The sequence below is a fragment of the Solanum pennellii genome, chromosome 5 (assembly GCF_001406875.1).
Source record: "Solanum pennellii chromosome 5, SPENNV200".
Lineage (NCBI taxonomy): Eukaryota > Viridiplantae > Streptophyta > Magnoliopsida > Solanales > Solanaceae > Solanum > Solanum pennellii.
Window position 1 is genome coordinate 48,776,958 of NC_028641.1, and position 19,082 is coordinate 48,796,039.

Below are 19,082 nucleotides of genomic sequence, written 5' to 3' on the forward strand. Positions count from 1 at the left end.
GTGAAGACACATAATGAGTGCATGAAGCAGAAGAATAATGTTAACCTGTCTTCTTTCGAACCGAAGCAAAAGGTACATGATCCATCATATGCTAGTGCACCTGCAGCAGAAATAGAGGTGAGTACAATGGTCAGAATTCAGAGAACTTTTGAGTTAGACCTGCACAATCTCAGGGTAGTGTGGAACAAGGAGGTAAGTGGGCTCATGCATGTGCTATGTTTGGCAGGATACACCCAGGTAAGTGTCGCAATGTCTCTAAAGGTTGTTTTAAATGTGGACAAGAGGGTCACTTCATGAAAGAGTGTCGTAAGAACATGCAAGGTAATGGGAATCAAGGAAATAAGGCCCAATCTTCTTCATTTGCTCTACTGAACCGTCGTGATTGACACCCACACTTAGCAGCCAGTGAAAAAATCACTACTACTATCCAACAAAAAACAGTTAATCTAAACTAAGACATTTAAGTTACAGAAACAGGTTAAATTACTAAAAACGAAGTTTATGCTTAACTAAACAAGGATCCAATCAACTAAACATTGCGGAAGATAAACATAAAACCTGAAAGTCAATGTACCAAAACTACTAAACTATATCAAGTCTAAACAAAGAATGTTAATGAATTATTCAATTATCTAAGACAACGGTCTATATCCAAAAATGGTGGTCTCAGATTAAAGAGAACTCCATAGCAGCCTAGAAGATGTGGCTCAACCTTGAATTCAATGCGACAATCTCTAATCTCCTAGGTGAGGTCTGTCAATAGCCGCTTGAAGATGCCATTTACTTAGCAAAAATAAGAGCATAGGTTGAATCAATACACAACCACCGTCTACTGTTACAACCATGCAACTATACCACTAGTGCCATATAAACAAGTCAAACAACGTAATATATATATATATATATATATATTTATATATATGTATGTATGTATATATATATATATGTATATATATATATATATATGTATGTACGTACATATATATATGTATGTATAGATATATATGTATGTATGTATATATATATATGTATGTATGTACATATATATGTATGTATATATATATATATGTATGTTTGTACATACATATATATATATATGTATGTACAAACATACATATATATATATATACATACATATATATGTACATACATACATATATATATATACATACATACATATATATCTATACATACATATATATATGTACGTACATACATATATATATATATATATACATATATATATATATACATACATACATATATATATATATACATACATATATATGTATGTATATATATGTATGTATATATATATATATATATACATAAACAACTTTATCAACTTGACAATACGAAAACACCTTTAACATGTTGAACACATCATTGATCCTCTCAGTGAACCTAAACCAAAACAGTTAGCTTACTAGAACGTGACAATACGATCGCAAGTATGTTGTAATATGACAGTCGATGCCCCTTAGCTTACCGAACGTGGCAATCCGATTCTCAATCACACATCACAATTACAATCACAAATACATCATCAATATAATACATTTTGATCATAATTTCATAGATACATTCGTTCATCTATCTCAGTTATAACAAACATGATCAATATTGCAACGTTCACGTATATACAAGTATCATAATGAAGCAAGAAGATCCATGCATAACAAAATAATGAAATCACAACCAACACCTACCCCGAAACATGCTTAAATTCTTAAGAAACTTTATCCTTCCCTTTCTGAATTTGTTCAACTTTTTCTTGGTCCTCAAAGAATCACAATTACATAACAATTAACAAACAATCACTAATTACCCATATTGCAATAAATTATATGAACCCTAGATCAAACCTATGATCCCAACTAGTCAAAAAAAGGTTAATAACACTATATAGAATCTACCAAGAAACCCTCACCATTAATATTGACCCATTTTTTTATGTTTTACGGATCGAAAAGTAATTTTGAGGAGTGAAAAGCTTACCATTAACTTCCAGAAAGGTGAAAAACGAGTTTGAATACCTCGGTTGTCGTTCTTTAGCTCTAAAAGTCGAAAAGTGCCAATGAATGTCATTTTAGGGTTTTATTTACAACTTAATTCGCGCTTGTTCCGCTACAGCGACACCCATCCCGCTGTAGACACTACAACATTTCAGGCCTACGACCATACTAAATCTGGACAATACTTGTAAAGTGTTTCCTAAAATATTTTTGGGGACGTTTTTAAATTGTAGCCAATATTTTTTAACTTTTGATTTCAATAATATTAGCAACACTTGTAAAGTGTTTTCTTTCATGGTATATGTTGCACTTTACAAACGTTGTTATAATATGATATGATTGACAACAACTATTAACATATATGACCACATTTCTAAAGTATCATATTTTTATTATTGTAATAACAACACATTATAAATGTGATCTTAAAATTTTCACTATTTCCTCCAACATTTTTTACTCTACCTCAAATTTTTATTGGGCCAAAAAATAATAATTCATAAACATAAATTTATCAATTTTTTTTTTTCATAAATCAGAAAAATCATCATCTGTGAAGAACAACGCATTTTCCCGCAAATCAGAAAGAAAATCTTCCGTGGAGAACAATGCCATTTCTCCTAGTATGAAACTTCTCAAGAACGATCGATCAAGGACAGAAAGGGTTTTCTCAAGATCTCTGGTTGAATATTTTTCAGTTTCTCATAGATTTATCATTGTTCCTCAAGGACAGAAAGGGTTTTGTTTGAATCTGGGATTATTAGGTAAAAATTTCTATGTTTAAAAGGTTATGTTTACGGTATCTGGCTTTATTACTTGCGTGTAGTTACACATTGAGCTTTAGATTTTTATATTGTTGTGTTTTTTATACGATTTTTGTTGGTTATTCTTGATTCCATAGGAAATAAGGCAACAAAAGTTTTCTTTGCGTGGGTTTCGTTTTTGCGTGTGTAATACCTGCTCCAACAATTTTAGCGTAGGTTTAGTTTATGCGCCACATCGATTTGGTAGTCTATTCGTCCACCCTCCCTTTATCTTCTTCTTTAATTGACAGGCCACCTCTTTCTCTTTTTTCTTCCCTATTATTTGGTTTAGTTGTACTCAATATTCACTTCTTATTTCAATGAAGTTTCAATTTCTTAATTTGAATTCGAATTATTAATTTCAGGCATTCGTTTAATTTTGGATTCTGGTGAGTTTTCACTTCATCATGTTGTTGCTTGATAATAGAAGTTTTGCTAGTTTTTCGATTATTTTCCATGTCTTTTGATTACTTTATGAGTTTCAATCATTAACAAAGTAGAAAGATGTATTGTTTGAATTTCTATTTTAACTATGGCCTGAGTTAAAAAAAAAAATCTCAAGTTATAAAATCCATCTAAACAATGAGATACATTGGAGGGAAGTTTAGTTATTCAGTTGGTTGCATTCTCTGTAATCCCTTCTCCTTTTTTTTTTTCCTTTTTTCCTGTTTTTAGTAGTGTTTTTATCCTATTTTTAGAGTACGTTGCTATATTTCTTTTCTTATTTTGAGAAAAAACTGTAGTTGATGCTTTTGTCATACATTTGTGTTCACAAAAAAGTTTATTTATATTCTTTTGAATAATCTTCAGTTTTTATTGCATTCAGGCGGTGGAGGATCCAAGTAATAGTGCCTAAGATTTGAACTTGGAACCTTAAGGTGAGTTTTGTGGATAGCATATAAAGGTCTGTACTTGCTTGGTTCCTGACAACATGCAAAGGTTCAACGAGTTATTTGTTCCTTATTTTTTGTGTTTGTTCTGTTGTTTTATAGTCTTTGAAGACTAACTTAGAAGTATGCAACTTATCACCTTTTTTTTGTGGGAGTTAATCATATTTGGTATTTGATATCATGAAGTAGGATACATAGGCCTCTGTTTTACAGCTAATAATATCTTAACGTGTAATACTGTATGATTAATTTGAACAGGTAGTTGTAAAAAGATATGTAATCGTATATGTCAACTCGTGTCTTCTATGAAGTAGAATTTTCCTAGATTTCTAGGACATTAACAGTCTATTGTTCTTCAATAGGTACTTTAAGTGCATGTCCTTGTGCTTAGCAATCCAATGATAACAAGCTCGAATAATTTGAGTCATTTGCTATGATGAGCAGAAGCTAGGCATGAGTAGTTTGAATATCTTTTGAGGAAAAGATTGTATTGTAAGAGTGCCATGGAGGATGAAGGCTCTTTTCTTTTTTTCTGGTTTTGGGACATCAACGGAGTTGTTTGATTATTCGTCCCAGTGTCTGACATACTTTTGTTTCCCATTTCTCTTAATGTTGTTGCTACTTGTCCTTCCTATTTGAATTTTTCAGCGTGCTTGTGCTCGGCTATCCTTAAGCTAGGGTTGACACAAATACGAGGGTGCATGCTGTTTATTCCATCACTTGTGTGCAAATGGAGTATTCTCTTTGGACTCGTGATATGTTCCACTTTGTAGGTATGCTCGTATCTGATGAATGTTGTAACTCATAGATTAAGTTCACTTCAATGACCAACATAGTTAAAGATAAAACCACAGTCTTTATCATATAGTACATGAACTGGTTAGTCATTAAGCTATCTGTAGATACCAGAAAGAACTTCGAGAATTGGCTAATATTTTTCCTGCTTCCGAATTATTGCATACAGCCCCCTAGGCCAGGGGTTCTTTTGTGGGAAGGAAATCACAGAAAGCTTGCCTGCGGAAAGTCAGGTGGTAAGTAATTGCAGTAGTTCCAAGTATATATTGTGTCAACACAGTTCCTGAAGTAATCATCATTCTATTTCCCTTGTTTGGTTTAACCATAGTATGTAGTATACAAGAGATGACGATTGACGGCTACCACTCCTGTGTCGCATTTTCTTCATTCTAGCTAACTAAGTCCAAGAAAACTTAGTTCTCTGTACAGTTTTTGGAAATGAAGAAGCAATTACTGCTGGTGCAGACATTCTGCTCATGCCTTCTAGATTTGAGCCTTGCGGACTGAACCAGCATTATACAATGAAATATGGGACTTTTCCTGTTCATGCAGTAGTATGACCGAGAGATTCTATGCTTCTATTACTAGTTATCATCTTTTTATTTAATTTTCTTGCCTCATTTGATATGTATTTGAATACAACTTTCATTTTATAATGATTATTCTTCGTGGAAGGTACAAAGAACTGTTATGGAGTGAGCAAGATTTTTCGCATGTAATGTAAGCAGCAGAGATCTATTACTCTGTTCATCCAATTAAACATGACCTACTTTGATCTGCGAAGTTATTTTGAAATGTCTGGTAGATTACAACTTTTATGTATAATGTGAAGAGTGTAAAACAATAATTTGTAATATTAAAAACTAAAGTAATTGGAGTTATCTCTATCGAAGTTCTGGATTTTGTTAGTATTTTCTGATTTGTGTTGTTTATTTTATCTTTCTGTAATATGAATAACGGTTATAGCAATCTTAGCCAGCTTTCTATCATTTTCAGCTCTATAATTTTTTCCATCATGCAGGATCCTGCTACTTTAGAGTATTTTTCATATGTAGATCTTCCACCACACTATATGGATTCTTTCAAGTCGTATGACCCAGTAGGAGGTGAGCATTTCAACACTTTTGCGGCTGGTCTAAAACAACAGACCGTGTAGTTACAGTTAGTCATGGATATCCATGGGAACTTAAGACTTCGGAAGGTGGTTGCGGATTCATCAGATAATTACGGATTCATCAGATAATTAATGAGAACGATTAGAAATTACGGGGTATCGTGAGTGGGATGATACAGAAGAGTGGAACCCTGAGTTGGACGTTCACTTAAAGTCAGATGGTTACGTGAACTGCTCCTTGGGCACACTGCAGACTGGCAAGCCTTAATGTAAACCTGCATTGCTGAACAAACTTGGTTTACCAGTTCGTGATGATTTCCTACTGATCGGTTTCATTGGGAGGCTTGACCCACAAAAGGTTGTTGATCTGATTGCTGAGGAAGTGCCTTGGATGATGGATCAGGATGTACAACTGGTCATGTTGGGTACGGGGAGGCCTGACCTTGAACAGATGCTAAGGCAAATTGAGTGTCAACACAATTATAAAATTTGAGGCTGCGTTGGTTTCTCTGTGAAGACTTCTCATGCTTTAACTGTTTGTGTAGACATTCTGTTCATGCTAAGCCTATTGTCATAGTTTTTTTGACTGCATTTGATTTTGTGGAATTATTAATAGTAAATATCTTTAAACAATCACTTTCTAAGTATTGATTGTATAAGAAATGTTTTTTGTAACTTATTCGTAATATATAGCTTTGATTTATTTATTGGCTAATTTTATGCTTTGGCTCACTTACATATTTAATTCTGTGATTAATGAATATATGTAAATAAAAATTATTATTTTTGAAAATGAAAAATTGTGGCTACAAAAATTCTACACAACATTGCCACACTTTATAAGTGTTGTTTTAGATTTTATATAAAAGATAACACTTTTTAAATGTGACCATTAACAACGCAAAGACCACGCTTTTAAGTGTAGTATTAACAACGCAAAGACCACGCTTTTAAGTGTAGTATAATAAAATAAAAGGTGTTGCTAATGAATTACTAAAAGTGTGTACTTTATACCTCTTTGGCCACGCTTTTTAAGTGTAGCTGCTATGGCGACATTTCAAAAGTGTGGCCTAATGTCAAACTTTACACTCCTTTTGGCCACCCCGTAAAAAGTGTTGCTTAAAGTCCAAAAGTGTAGATTTTTATCAAAAGTCACACATTTGGCTAGTTTAGGCTACAATTTACTAGGGTGGCCGTAGGCCTAAAATGTTGTACTGAGAAGCCTGTCTGCATCGGCACAAACCCCGTTGCAGCGTCAACTTATGAACCCCTAAGCTCTCGTTTGAAAAATTCTAAAAATCTATAATTCAAAATCCCAATCTCTTCCGCTACAAAAATGCCCATCCTGCTGTAGCAGTGTCGCTGTAGAGGCAAGAATCTCGCTACATTGGCCATCAGCGAGACAGAACCTTTTAGTTGAATTTTAGTTCCCCCTTTTTACAACGCATTCTTAACCCACTACGCTCATAAAATACCCTTAACGCTATGATCTATTCCCGGAGATCTATTTGTCGAAATTCGATTACGTTAAGCCGTACTGATTCCTTAATGAGTTATCTAACTAGTTATGTAGTAGAATCACATTTACTCCACCCGATTGGTACCATATTTCCCTACACCTATATGACTTCAATTTCCTCCAAATCTGGACAAAGTTGGGAAAATCCTAATACTAAGAAAAAAAAATTCTGGTTTCAATTTCTCCTTGTTGGTATTTCTATAACGACGGAACCCGGTCGTTACACTTCCGGTACTAGCGGAGGAGCAAACCACCTTTAAGCAATAACCAACAATCAAGATAAAAAGAATTGTCTAGATGTTGTCACTCGTATCATCAAAGTCTTTACTCTTGATGTTTATGATTTGCTAGACCCACAAGCAAGTTTATCTTTTGTTACTATCTATTTTTCAATGAATGTTACTGTCCTTTTTGAGAAACTTTGTATACCCTTTTGTGTTTCTACAATAGTTAAGGAGTCTACTCTAGTTGATAGGGTATATCGTCGTTGTCTCTTTTCCATCAATCACAAGAAAACCATGATTGATTTAGTTAAGTTAGACCTGGTAGATTTTGTTGTTATTCTAGGTATGGACTGACTTCATGCGTGTTAAGCCTCTATTGATTGTAAAACTCGAGTTGTTAGGTTCCAAATTCTTAATGAGCCAATATAGAGTAGAGTAGCAGATCAGCAACTCCTAAGGGTTCATTTTATTTCGTACCTTAAGGCGATAAAGTTAGTTTCTAATGGATGTGTCTATCACTTAGTCTGAGTTAATGATTCTTGTTTTGTGACACCTCTTATTGAGTTTGTTTTAGTTTTGTGAGAGTTTCCAGAAATCTGTCTAATTGATCTAACTGGAGTCCTTCCTAAGAGTCAATTAAACTTCGGTATAGATATTCTTCCCGATACTCACCCTATATCATTTTGCCATATATAGTGGAACCAACACAGTTAATAGAGGTAAAATAGTAGTTGAAATATCTTCTAGATAAAGGTCTCATTCGACTGAGTATCTCATCATGGGACGCTTCAGTTTTATTTGTGAGAAAGAAGGATGGTTCCATTAGAATGTGTATAGATTATCTCTAGTTTAACAAGGTTATCAACAAGAATAAGTATCCTTTTCGTAGAATTGGTGATCCTTTCGATTATCTTCAGGGTGCCACATGTTTCTTTGCTTTAAAATTGGGAACCTACGGGTATTTAAGATTTTCAATACCCATGTTTCCCGAAGCGACACTTTGTTCCACTCCTTTCTTTTATACTTTAAGCGCGATTGCTATAATATTCTCCTTTAGGATAGGATCCTCCTTGGTCTTACATAACAATAACACAACACTCTCGGCCATATTGTCTTTCCCGAGCCCGAGAGAGGCGTGAAGCACTTCACTCGCTCAAGAAGACACATAAAATTACTAGCTTTTCGGTGTTGAAGGAAAGAGGCTTTAAACCTTCATCGACGCTTTAAGATAGGGGTTAGGGAGGTGAAATTGAATTGGGAGTCCTTCTACGAAGATCTCGACTAGGAGTCATAGGGAATCTCTAGCGGGTCTTTTCTAAGCCAGGAAGATGCCTCTGGTTAAGTTGCAAGTATTGGGTTTTCAAACTGAGATTTGACTTTCAAAAGATAGACTTCAAATTGGGCTACACTCAGTTGATGGTAAGGGAATGTGACATTCCTAAGACAACATTCAAGAGTCGTTATGGTCATTATTAGTTCCTAATTATGTCTTTATTTGACCGATGCGCCTACAACATTGATGGGCCTTATGAATAGAGCATTAAGGCCTTATTTAAATATGCTTATTATTGTGTTCATTAATGACATTCTAATCTATCTGAGGAATGAGGATGATCATGCTAGCCATCTCAGAATAGTTCTTCAAATTTTTAAAGGATAAGGAGTTATATGTTATGTTCTCCAAATGTGAGTTTTCCGCTAAGTCTTTGGAATTCTTAGGCTATATTTTTTCGGTAATGGGATTACAATTGACACTAACAAGATAGAGGCAGTGCAGAATTGTCCTTGACACATATCTCCAATTGATATTAGGAGTTTGTTGGGGTTGGCTGGATATTAAAGTATATTCATTGAAGGGTTCTCCTTTATTTCATCCCTTTTTTATTGACTCATATATAGTGAAGTTTCAATGATCTGAAGATTTTGAGAAAAATTGAAAAAACTGAAAAAGTGGTTGACTACTGCCCATGTTTTGACTTTACCAGAGGGTACTCAAGGTTTTGTTTTGTATTGTGATGCGTCTAGAGTTGTTTGGGTTTTCTTTTGATGCAGAATGTCAAAGTTATAGTTTATGCCTCCATGTAGTTGAAAATTCCTTAGAGGAATTCCCAACCCATTATCTAGTTAGTTGTCGTAGTATTTTCTTTATAAATGTGTCGCTATTATCTTTATGGTGTTCCTGTGGATGTGTTCACTGATCACAAGAGTTCTCTTTATTTGTTCAATGAGAAAGAAATCAATCTCTTACAAAGTAGGTTGTTGGACTTACTCAAATATTATGATCTGAGTATTCTTTATCACCCAGGTAAGACTAATTTTGTAGTGAATGCCTTGAGCAGGTTTTCCATGGGTTATGCCGCCCATTTTGAGAAAGACTAGAGAGAGTTAGTAAATGATGTGCATAGACTTGCATGCTTAGGAGTTTGACTAATTGGTTCCATAGAACAAGGAGTAGGTTTGATGAATAAGGTTGAATAATCATTAGTGTCAAAAGTAAAAAAGAAGCAAGACCACCATCCTATTTTGGTTGATATAAAGGCAAATGTTCATAAGAAAAAAGAAATGGCTTTTGAACAAAGTAAGACCACCATCATTAGTTCATCGCCTTTATGTTCTTGACCACATAATCTATGTGTCCTGAATCATTGGGCGGTATAGTGATGCTAAGTGGAACTGTTCCGTGATTCGCCGACTACTCCTTTCTTTCCTATTTGATCCTCTTCCTTTAAGGCTCAACACACAGGAATAAAAGGCGAAGTACGTGTCTTCGGCGATTTGCCAATTGTACTTGGCGATGCTCAGGCCTTCTATTCTTCATTCTTTTCACCATTTTGTACCTTTATTCTTTATAGTATCCATGATTTCCTTAAATTTTCAAATACCTGAAACTTAAGAGTTTTTATTAGATATCAGAATAAAATACGCATTTGATGACATTATTTCCATTATAATATAGACCTAAATGAGTCCAATATGTGGACTTATCAACACCCCCAACATAATCTTTTCCTTCTCCTCAAGAAAAAATCAAGTTCAGCAGTTCAAAAAGGATATCTCAAAAAGTACTAAATCAATGATGAACTCACACAAAAAGACTAAAACTACTGATAAAAAGATTAAATGTTTAATCAGAGATTCAAGTTGTAACACACAATTATCAAATGCTTCATATGCACGTTTAAGCTTAAATATAAGCATTAATATGCCCTTACAGAAATAACAAATCCATTTTCACACACAAGTGTAATCAATTCAAAGTTCACGAATCATATATAACACTCGTTCTCATAAAGAGGAACACAATGTATGCTTCAACCCATAGATTTGCCCTTATTTTCCAGTTAACATTTGTTTCAGCTTTCTCAAGACTAAAAAGGTTTTTTCTAAAGCTTGTAATGGATCTATGTTCAATGTATGGTCATATTAATTTAGTGACTAAAGATCCTCATGAATTGTGTTACTCACAACTCACTTTTCTTCTCCTTCTTTTATCAATTTTTATTTCAGTGCTTTTAAATCATTCCATAATTCACATCCATGAGTCTGTTGGAACCCCAAATTTCTTTCATACTTTTTTCTACAACATTCTTTTTTATTCTTTTCTTTGCTCTTTCATTTTCTATTTTTTATATGCATCGTGGGTATCCATTCTTTGCAATACCATGGGTTAAGGGACACTTTTCATGCAATTCCTGACTCCCCCTCTTCCGTTTCACCATACCCCAACTTAAGCTTTTGACTTAAGTTGGTTATTCACTAAACCACAAGTCACAAGGATTTTAGGTAGTGGATGAATAACGGTGTAGGTCTTATCAAGTTTCTTATAAAGAAAGGTAACATTCAAGGGTGTTCAAGAGAGGTCGACACACTCACAAGGGAGGGTCACAAAAGAGGTAAGATTATCACACAAGGCATTGATGCTTATGTCAAAGATGTCTTCACACTTCGGCTAGTGTGCAATGGTCATAATAAGAGAATCAATTTGACAATTGGCTAATCACAATGAGATGCAAAAAGTTCACATATTGTCTACGGAACTTCATTTAGTCTCGTCGTGGCCTCACATTCATGTTTGATCAATTTGGAATACTATTCAAATCATCGATATTGATTGCAACTGATACTCAAATTTGCAACAAAACAACCTCTTTCAACACAAGTGGTGGAGAAATTTTTTCAAAAAATAAAATAATTTCGTAAGGGTAAAAATCTATTGCAATTTAACCAAAAAAGGAGCCATAGGCTCAAGCAAGCGCACAAACAATATAAAACACAATTTAAAAACAGAAAACCCATTTATATGCAGAAAAACAAGTATCAATACAAAAGGTGTGGGCCTCACCACACCAAATGTAAAATGTGTTTGTCCTCAAACACAAGTATCATTATAAAAAAAAAGCTAAGAAAGAGAGATGTGAAGAAAGATCCTAGCTATGCAGCCTCTCCTCCTAGCTAGGTATTTATACTCTGGTAGAGTCTATGCATGGGCATCAATTCCCGGAATCTCCTCAGAATGTAGTGGATATTGCATTAGTCAGGGCTTGGGTCACCCTTTGAAAAAAAGTTTCTACCAGGCTTGGAAAATTGCCAAAGATTCTATCCTCTACTTCTTTCTCATATGTTCTTGCCATGTCCTCATTATTCTCAATAAATGGAGCTCTATCTGTTGCATCTCCCATCCACACATATCTAGTGGTAGATGAGGGATCTATGAAGTATCAGGGGCACCTCCATAATCATCCATCCTCATTAGATCGTTGAAGTCAATAAACATCAGATAATCCATGTCCTGTCGTAGGTTTGCAATGTCGTCTTTCATAGCCAGTATCTGGATGATCTTCCAAGTTTTCTCTCTCAAGAAGTAACCCTCAAAATCAAAGAATCGAGAGAGGCATGGAGTGGGGTAAGTGCAATATATATGGAGCTCTCTATCGACCCTTGGACTGATCTCTGTAGCCTTGTTGCCCTCGCCTCTGCTAATTGTGCTAGACGCCTATTCTTTTGGATCATGTCCTTAGTAATTTTGATCGTCTGGATAAAGGAGGAAGCACCTCGATCCTGTGATGAAGAAATAGGAATAGAAGTACTTGATGGTCTAGGGACCGGATTAGGGGTGGATGTGTATGTATATAGTATATCAACATCAACCTCTGGAGTAGAATCTGTTGTAGTTTCTATCTTCTTATATTACTCTTCCATCATGTATTCGACCTCTATTCCCCGGGTTTTTGTGGAGGATGATGGACAAACTAAATATCTCTTATAGTTTCTACAGGCAAACCAACATGTTAGCAGAGTTCTGTAACAAAAACAAGAAATAGCAGGGAAGTAAGCTTATGTTTGGCCCTCATTTCCATCTCATACGGTGTTAGCAACCCATGATCGAAACTACTTATGTACATGATACAACCAAGGAAAGCCTCTTTAGAAATGCGCAGAATAAACTCATTTTGGGATTACATGATTGTTTTGATGATTAAGCCTAACCAAGATCTGGCGGAAACGTTTAGTTCTAGGTTCTCAATTAAAGCGCCAACCCCAATCCATCTCTCGTTGTCCTGAGAAATCATTGGAACCAACCACCCCTTTAGATCGTGTAATGATGCATCATGGAGCATTCCATCTTAACAACGTACAAAGTGTATATGTATTACCATTGTAGCATTGATATGCTCGACGTAGTACTCTATTTCGTGCCTCAATTGTAACCGACCTGACTGGTATGAACTAACTCGCATGTTTCTTGTTCATAGGAACCAATGCTCCAGAAGATTTTAGAACTCCCTAACTCAAGAAGGGATATATGGGCCTCTAGGTCTTGTGAATTTCTTAAACTAATGGAAAAGTATGGTTTGCTGGACAACAGGGTATTTAACTTCCAGACCCTCAACCGATAAAGCTTTTCCTCTATGATGGTACGCACCCCAATGCCCTTCAACCTATTCCACTTTCTAGGTTGAGACACAACAAGTGGTGCAGGGGCCACTGGAGGTGTGTGTGCTGGTTCTAGAACTAGTTCAAAAATAGTTATGACTGATGTATCCCTAATGTAAGTGGTTTCGTTTGATGAAACTATGGTGGATTAGGGTTGAGGTAGATTCTGAGTTTGCTCTATCTTCAAATCAATGGTTGTTCATCTTTAATCTTATCCTAATGAATTTTTGTCTCAGCAAATACTCCTTTCTTTGCCATGCACTTCATCTTTTTTCCTTTACCTAGTTGGAGTTATTCTTCCCCTATCTTTGGAGAATTTGATCCTCCTTCATTTATACAAATGCCATGTGTTGCCCTTTTTGGGGTTGCCTGTTTTGATTGGTGAATTCCATATCTGCAAAAAAATATAACTAATCAAAGGAAAAATCAATCTAATAGAGAAAATCTATTGCAGAAAGTTTCGCCAATGCAATCGGTGAATCACCAAACCTTTTTGGAGATCTAGGTCGAGCTCGCTGAAAAGATTGGTTTAGAAAATTAGGCGAGTTGGCAACGGGAGGCTATAGTCGGCGAGGCGCCAATCGCTTTCGCCGATCATGAACTTGTTTGCCGAAAGTTAAAAATATGGAGAGTCAAGGCGGGGCATGCTAATTGAGATCAAAAGTACATTTGGCAGATCATTAAAAACATTCTGCAATCATGACTATGTCCACTGAAGATTACAAATCCCTTAACACTTGAGACATGAGCTAAGGGTGGTCTATGGCCAGTAGGCAAACTGTCGACACTTTCGGCGAGCTCAGCCGAGCTCACATAATGACTCAACATGCATTTTTTTCTACCCATTATCGAAATTGATCTTACAAGGCCCAAAAAAAAGTTAAAGCAAGCATATATGAAAGTCACACAAGACCCATACTTTTTGCCACCACAAAATACATAGAATTCTTCCAGTCTTGTAAAATTTGGCTCTTTAACTGAGATAACCCTTAACAATGTTTTCACCAATTCCCTCATTGAGAAATTTTTATTATATAGAACAAAGGTGGTAACTTAGAATTCACCAAATCATTCTAGCAACAGTCAAGCAACACCCGTTGTTAATTTAAGACCATTCGGGCAAAGGTTTTGCTTTAAAAACAACATCACATCGATCTATTCCTATTAGAGAGGCCCATCACACCTAAGCACGATATTAACATTGCATAAGATTTCAAATTTTTTTAAAAATAAATTCGGGTTTTAGGGACCAACCTTTAATGTCGATCAAAGTCCTATTGAGATGCTTGGCACGCAGGGAGTTCCTACCCCAAGTAAATAAATTTTAAAGTAATATCTTGGTGTGAAGTTTCTAGGTTTTAGAACGTGGGAAAGTAAAGAAATTTTTAATGATGAAACTTTGGCTATTATTACCTTTCAGTTGTCGTCTATTCGGCAACGTTAGTCGTACTCGTCGATACACTCGATGGTATGCCATGTGGTTATTTATCATGTCTTTTAGGTAATGTTTTAAGTTTCATGGGATTAATTCACTGGTCTATGTCGAGTTCGCCGAACTTGTAGGTGATATATCGAGCTGCTTTCCTTGTTTACCATGTTTTAAAGGATCTATATTTCTCTTGCATCTAGCCAAATGAAAGATTTAGTCAGGCAAGACAACCTGTTTGGAGATTCATTGAATGGTACACATGCTCGGCAACCTCTAGTTTTCAACACTTTACTTTTTTTGACCTGCAATATTAACACACAATTATTCATAAAAACAAAATCCTAAGAATTTATGACCTTAGGTTGCTTCTCAAGAAGCTCATTATTTAACATCGTGGCACGATGTAAGTCCTGCATTCTCAGTTATCAGAGATAGACCTAGTGTCACTAAGAAATCCCAATATGTCGTTTTTGATTTAATGCGCTGGGTTGATCTAGAATGTGATCCAATCAATTTATTAAACACTTCAACATTTTCTGTCATTTCGTCTCACACTCGATCTTGATTGGTGATCTTTTGGAGAATGATTTGAAGAGTATCCTCAACACAATTTTCTTATATTTTCTAGATTTCTTCCGCTCATGAGAAGGCATACACCTCCCTTTGCTTTTGCACTGGTTTTCCCCCTCAGATATTTTGTTAGTAAAGTCATTTAGTTGAGATACCATTGTAGTTAGCTTGAAGTCACCCTTGACTTCTTTATATACCTCAACTGCCTGTAGCAATGCTCAAAGTACCTGCATACACAAACGACTAGATAAAGAAAAAAACAAAAAAGAGAAATTAGAAAAACTAAAGATAAAAAAGAATGAAAACTCTACTCAACTAGATTTTCACTTGCTACAACTCTCTAGAAACGACACCATTTTGATGTTTATCATAGTAAGTAAACTAACTATGGTTCGAGTGTCTGTGATAGTCGATAATATAGTAACCCAACCTAGGTTTGGGGTCGTATTTCAAGGGACTGGTAGTGAAAAGTTGTAGCTAATTGTAATTATATTCTAATAAGTCATAGATAAAGAAATTTATGAATAAAAACATCATAAATTCAAGGAGGTGATATAAAAGTGTGAATTGGGGGGTTTCGTCACAAGTATAGTAAAAATAATTAAAATTACAAGAAAAAAGTATTGGAGGGGGTAGGGGGGATTCTTGGGATGTGACCGCAATACAAGGTAATAGTGATTTTTGGGTATATGCCTTCGAAACAAAATTTGTAGAAGAATAGTTACTAGGCGAAGCTTTAGTTTGAAATAAGTTCTCTCTCGAGTACCTTACCCCGTTTCAGATGGGTTGATCTTGAACACCCATTTGCCGCATTAAGTACAACCTATGCCTTACCCCACTCAATCTCTAGAGATAAGTGTTTGGATATGGAACTAGGCTAACCCTATTGGGATGAAACTCATGTCGGCAATTAATCTAGTTGTCATTGTTTCACAATTTCTCTATCGAGCTAACCAAACACACAAGGGTGAACTTGAATTTGTAACTACAAATACACTAGATTAAACCACAACCACTATAAGAAATCACCATTAAACTACATCTAAGCTATCAATAAGAAAGACCCAACAAATATAATAACTAATATATGCTAAATCACACCCCAAGAATGGGGTTTATAGCCACATATCAAGAAATAATAAATTATACCGTCAATGATGCTCAAATCAAATGGGTATATGGAAATAAGTCTTGATTTATTGAAAGGAAAAAGAATCAATAATTCCCACTTCCGATTTGGGGAAGATGAAATCCTTCCTTCTTCAAGTCTTCCGAAAACCCTCTCAAAAACATGAAAGAAAAATATGTAAACTTATATTTTAGAGTGAGTCTTACAATAATGTTCCACTCTGTAGATATATATACAACTTAATCTGAGACTAGTATTTATAGTGTTTAGTTTTTTGTTATTGCAGCGGATCATTCGACGAGGTTAGTAGGAATCACCGATCTATACGGTTATTTTCCGACTGCTCTTTTCTCTGTTGATTTGATCCTCTACCTTCATGGCTCAGCACACTGGAATAAAAATAAAACTACGTCCCTTCGACAATTCGCCAGTTGTACTTGGCAATGCTTACGCCTAAAATTCTTCATTCTTTTCAGCCGATTTGTTTCTTTTTTCGACATAGTGTACATAGTTTCCTTAAATCTTCAAATACCTAAAACTTCAGAATTTTTAGCAGATATTGGGATAAAATATGAATTTTAGAATACTATTCCAAGAAATAATAGCCCTAATTGCGTCCAATCTGTACACCTGTCAATCATTAGATGAAATGAGAGAAACGGAACAAATTACTTGTCCCAACATAATATATTTAATTCTTCAATAAGTCTTAACCTCTAAAGAAGGAACAAATAATATTTCATCTTTGATGAGTCTGAGATTTTGACTAATTTAATGTTTTTAGAGATAGATTTAGTGTCCTCAAAATAATAATCTGGCAACCACAGGCCCAATAGGAGCAACCTAAACAATAATCTGACAACATGTGTATGTAGGAGAAGCTAAAAAATATCATGATTGAGCAACCCCAGTTAGTCACTAATGTGAGAAATAATTGGTTTTCTACACAAAATTTAGTGAAGAAATTTGAGTAGTTTGGTAGTCCCCAAAACTAAAGACCACAATGAAGTTTGTTGGGTAACACTGACCCAAATCCAAAGGAAGTAAATGCAGTAGGAACTCACAGTGCTTTACAATTATAGGATTTAGCTCCACTGAAAAGTGATAATGTTGTGAGTAAACGTGTGAATCTAAGGAAGGTGAAGTTGTTTCACAAGAAGAAAGAGTTTAACCAATGGTCAAAAAACCTCCTCCATTCAATAAAAAATTCATGAAATAGATGAGGATAAATGTTTTTGTAAGTTTGTCTATCTTTCGGAACAAGTTCATATTAACTAGCCATTGGTAGATATTTTGCAGGGTATACCTAGGTACGTAAAAACGTGAAGAGATAGTGGAAAATAAAAGGAGGCTAAGGGAGTATGAAACTATACACTTACTGAAGAGTGCAACTCCGTAATCCAAAAATAGTTGCCCGCTAAACTAAAAGATTCAGGTAGTTATACAATTCAGATCACTATAGGGCAGAGCATTCATGCGACATAATTATGTGATCTAGGAGATAATATGAATTTGATACCGACTTCTGTGTACAAAAGTTTGGGTTTGGTAGTTACCATAATATTACAATTGGTTGATAGATCTGTTGCTAGGCTTAAGGGTATGGTAGTCGATGTGTTAGTGAAAATGGTATCATTGATTTTCCGAATAGACTTAGTGGTACTTAATTCTGAGCCAGATGCTAAGGTTCCATTCATTTCAGGAAGACCATTCTTAGCAACTTTGTGGGCTATGATAAATGTAGCAACAAGACAATTTATTATGCGAGCCCATGATAAGGTAGAGTTGTTCGATATCTATAAAGTTTTCAAATTGTCAATTGTGTATGAAGAGTTGTCTGCCATTACTGTGATAGATATCTAGGAAGAGGCTCCATTTATTGCATCTAAGGACCCTTTGGAGCGAGTGTTGGTACACATGACAAATATGGAGATTTTGAGGCACGTGAAATTTTGCAATATCGTTATGTGGTATTGTAGGTAGATCTGCAAAATTTATAAAACCCTCTAAATAGGTTGTTGGATCCTCCACCCAAGCCCTTCATGGAAGAAGAAACCAAGGTGGAGTTAAAAGCATTGCCCGCCTACCTCAGTTATGCATTTTAAGGTGAAGATAAAACTTTTTTGGTTATTTTGTCTGCAGTAATTTCTGATGAATAGGTGGAAGTAGAATTAATCATCCTAAAATAGTTACATGGAGGAAGGGTTAAAGGCAAAAGCATCACATTAACGAACACTAAATCCATTGATGATGGATGTTGTGAGAATATAGGTCATCAAGTGGCTGGATGCTGGAACTGTGTACCAAGACAGAAAATGGGTAAGTTTAGTAGAGTGTGTGCCCAAAAAGGGTAGAATGATGGTTGTGACTAATGAGAGGAATTATTTAATCGCAACGATAACAATGATTGGGTAGCGGATCTGCATGTACTATAACAATGATTGGGTGGCAGAATTTCACCTCGTCTTGTCCTATTTAAGGTAGAGCACTACGAGCACCTGCTCCGTCACCCGGGGGGATATTTTTATTTATTCGTGAGTTAATTTTCAGACAAAATTAAAGCCATTGCGTTCCACTCCCTTTCCTCGTAGAAAAGGAAAAAACATGGTGTAATGACCCTCAAAATGAAATCGGTTGAACTAGAGCTTCACTTGTGTTTT

At 35.3% G+C, this 19,082-nt stretch overlaps 1 long non-coding RNA gene across 3 annotated transcripts; it reads left to right on the forward strand.

The window, feature by feature from the left end:
- The first annotated feature begins 2,456 nt into the window (after window positions 1-2,456).
- LOC107018759 lies at window positions 2,457-6,320 on the forward strand. 3 transcript variants are annotated; one of them, XR_001456664.2, is made up of 5 exons: window positions 2,457-2,779; window positions 3,645-3,696; window positions 4,357-4,481; window positions 4,673-5,223; window positions 5,525-6,320. It is a non-coding gene; the product is annotated as an uncharacterized LOC107018759 (long non-coding RNA). The 3 variants fall into 3 exon arrangements; XR_001456663.2 differs by lacking the exon at window positions 5,525-6,320 and having other exon boundaries at window positions 2,469-2,779; window positions 4,673-4,739; window positions 4,832-5,395; XR_001456662.2 differs by lacking the exon at window positions 5,525-6,320 and having other exon boundaries at window positions 2,476-2,779; window positions 4,673-5,395.
- The last annotated feature ends 12,762 nt before the right edge of the window (window positions 6,321-19,082 follow it).